The sequence below is a fragment of the Bidens hawaiensis genome, unplaced genomic scaffold (genome assembly GCF_021521415.1).
Source record: "Bidens hawaiensis isolate Kalapana, Puna unplaced genomic scaffold, B.hawaiensis_p1.1 tig00030789_1, whole genome shotgun sequence".
Classification (NCBI taxonomy): domain Eukaryota; kingdom Viridiplantae; phylum Streptophyta; class Magnoliopsida; order Asterales; family Asteraceae; genus Bidens; species Bidens hawaiensis.
This window is the reverse complement of record NW_027495147.1, coordinates 65,575-69,271: the sequence shown is the minus strand read 5'-3', so window position 1 is coordinate 69,271 and position 3,697 is coordinate 65,575.

The window sequence follows — 3,697 nt, the reverse complement described above, 5'->3', positions numbered from 1 at the left end:
TCCATGCGAATTCTTCACACTTGGCAAAAGTTTCAGAAATTTGAAACTGTTTAAGCTACTGGACTGTTTTGGACTTTGAGGACTGTTTGCTATCGAGACCAATATGGACATATAACAACAACATACCTTGGACTTATTAATTAATTAAAGATCAAATTAACTTATTAACTTATTAAGGACACTATGTATAAATATATATTAGTATAGAATCTTATCAAAGTTATAAACTGTTTGTCTATAGTTGTGTCTTATGTTTTATTTAGTGATGATGATTCTCATGATCTTAATGTTTAATTTTAGTTGCATAATCTATTTTGTTCTCTCGAGTTGTCGGTGAAGAGGAAAGACAAAGTGTTTACATCCATGATCAAAGGGCTCAAGAAATCAACGTTAGAGTATGCTATCTCCGCTAACCCAGCCATTTACACAAAGTGGGTCACGGAATTTGGGGTGAATGCAAAGGCAGCCGAGGACTCATTGTCTATCATTACAAAGGTGGCTAGAAAGGTGTTGGAGATTAAGGAGGGTGATATTAGACGAGCGTTGAAGATCAAGGATGAACCGGACTATCTGTTTGAGAAGGGAGATAAAGCCAAGCTCGGTGGGTTTGTGTGGGATATGGGGTATGACACAAAATGGAAGTCGTTGGAGACAAAACACCTCCCGCCTTATTGGAGGTTCTTGTTTCATGTTGTTATGCACGGCTTTTAGGATCTGTGTGGGGGGTTTTGACAGTTTAAGAGTTTATTGGGCTCGAATCATGTACGCGCTAACATCTCGGGAAAAGTTCAATTATTCCCATATGTTGTTCTTATGTATGCTGGCTAACGCGTCTACTAAAGCTACATGGCTAATGTACCCAAGGTTTGTTCTGTTGATACTAGATCATATGATTCCCGACGTACCAAGACCAGCTCACAAGCCAGCAAAGGAGAAGAAGGGGAAGAAAGCACAACCAGAGCCCTATCATGCGAATATGATCAGACAAACGGTGTTCGGGGTTATGTTGAGCACCAAAGGAAAGGGGTATGTGTATCAAAGGGAGAGGCCGGGAACAAAGTTTGGGTTGTTTGAGGAGATTAAGTCTGATGGGGAAGAGTCTAGGGAAGAAAGTGGGGAGATTGTTGCATCGGAGGCAGAGGCTGAGGAGGTTGATTCGTTTGAAGAAAAGCCTGAGGACCGTACAAAGGCTAAACATGATTTGAAAAGGAAGGCTGCCGACAAGCCTTCTGTAGGTGGTTCTTTTGATCAAGCGGAGGAGGAGGAAGAGAGGCAACCTCTAAAGCGTTTGAAAAAGATTAGAGACTCCAAGAAGTCTTCAAATCTTGTCATCAAGCTTTCCATTAAAGGTAAACCTTCCTCCACACCTGATCCACACATTGCATTACCTCAGACTTTAGCCAAAACCTTAGAAGACCTTAATGTAGCCAAAATTAAGATTCCTTTCTATAAGAAACCAAAAACCAGACTCAAGTCCAAATCCAAACCACCAAAGACCATGCTACACAACTCACCAGATTACTCACCCGAACCCTCACCCACGCAACAAAACCAACCCATTTCCACATTCTTAGGAAACCTACCACCCTTCCCACCTCAACAACCACCTCAAATCACCACACCACCCGAACAACTAAAACTAACTGAACCTTTACCTACCTCACCATTCAGCTCATCCATCTTCACATCACCAATAAAATCCACAAGCTTATGGTCTCAAACCTTCACCACTTCATCACCTACTCAACCAACATCATCCACCACTCAACCAAAAGCCACCACACCACCACAATTCTCAACACCACCAACCATCACAACCTCACCACTGCCTACCCAATCCATTACCTTAGCATTCCAATCAACTTCACCACCCATTCTTTCCGACACTCCACCATCCACAATCCTTTCACCTAAACCCATTTTGTAACGGTTCCGGCAAATTCAGGTATACCCTAGCCGGAATATACTATTTACGTGTTATTTAATACTAAATATATGAATTATAATGTGTTTATACGAGTATATAAGATTCACAGTACGAATTATACTCGAATGTACAGCTAGTCGTATTGAAATTACGATTAATTGATTATGCGATCAAACGAGCGATAGTTATTGAAACCCGAATGAATCGAGGGTTCAGTTATAGACGAGATATATAATATTTAGTGATGTTACGAAGTATTAAAGCTTCGGGATAAGTGGATTAAAGCCAGAAAAAGGATTTCGATTTAATAGTATGTCGGTACGTTAAACGAAACCTTTAATACCAAACCGAGCAAGAGACGATCGATCAAGCCGAAAAAGATGCACGATAATTAATGATATGATGTTTTAAGTTAATAAACATCATGGTTTAAGTTTTTAAAGTTTTTAAATCGGTTTTAGATAAATTTCTTTTTTTAAAGCCGAAAAACGACCGTTTTAAGCCGAATTAGACGTTTAACTGAAAAACGAACTGAACCAGATTATCCAAAACATTATCCAGATCACGGAAATCCAAATGAGTGGACTAGATTGAACAAGTGGGTCCTACCTCACCCATCCTCTAGTCCGATCGGACTTCAACACCCCCAAAACATTCTTTTTTCTTTTTTTACACAATCCCAACTCAACATCCTTCATTTCTCTCTAGTTCATGATCCAAAAACCGACAATTCTAGCAAGAATAACGAGGTAATGATCGTGTTATGTACGTGTTTATCTTTGTTTCTTGAGTTTTCTTTCAAGAAAATGAGGTTTCCAAGTGAAAAAGGGTGAAAACCCGAGATGGAACCGATTCTTGCATGATCAAGTGATGTATACAAGTTTTACAAGGGATCTTGATCCAAGAAAGGAGTTAAAAGAGTCAAAAACGAATTATTACGGTTAAATCTTTGTTTTAGTATCATAACCGTAACCATGAAAGAAATGGCTTGATCGTGAGTGTAACTTGCATGGTATTGTGGTATGTTGTTTGTAGGCTCTGTATTTAGTGGTAGATAAGGCGGAAAGATGAGTTTGTAGCTTGTAGTGGCGGAAAACGAAAGGTATATTCGGTTTTTGTCGGTGTATGTGTTTTTGGACAGATTGTTGGTCGTTTAGAGTTAGGTCACGAAATTTTACAGAGGTGTTAAACACATGGAAATATGAGTTCTGTGAATTTTTGGTAATTTTTGGATGAAGGATGAATATTTGGTGAATTTAATGCTCGGTTTTGGCCAAAAATGGTGAAAAATAGTTAAATATCATGAAAAATTCTGGAAAATTGTGGATAAGCTTTTCATATTATGTATAAGTCACACACAAAATTTGAGGTCCGTTGGAGAAGTCTAAGTAGGCTTTTCGGTTAAACGAGTTCTAGGGATTTCTAGCTCGGTTTTAGTAAAAATGGCATTTAAAAGAAAATTTTGGTTTTGGAAAAATTACAGGGGACTATGTGGATGGCAGGGGACATCCAGGAGAAATTTGGGATTTTTCTAAGATCGTTTGGTATTTACGACATATTTAGTGTTTAAATGGTGTTTAAAAATAGATAAGTAAATGTTAAATATAAGAATTAATTCTGGATATATTTTTATAAAATTCCCCACTGTTAAAAAGTGACTTGTGCAAAATTTCAAGATCCGAGAGTAAACGGATAATTATTTGTGCTAATTATCAAACTTTTAAAGTAAAACGCGTAAACCGGTGAAGTTCGCTTAAGCGAGCTGACTGG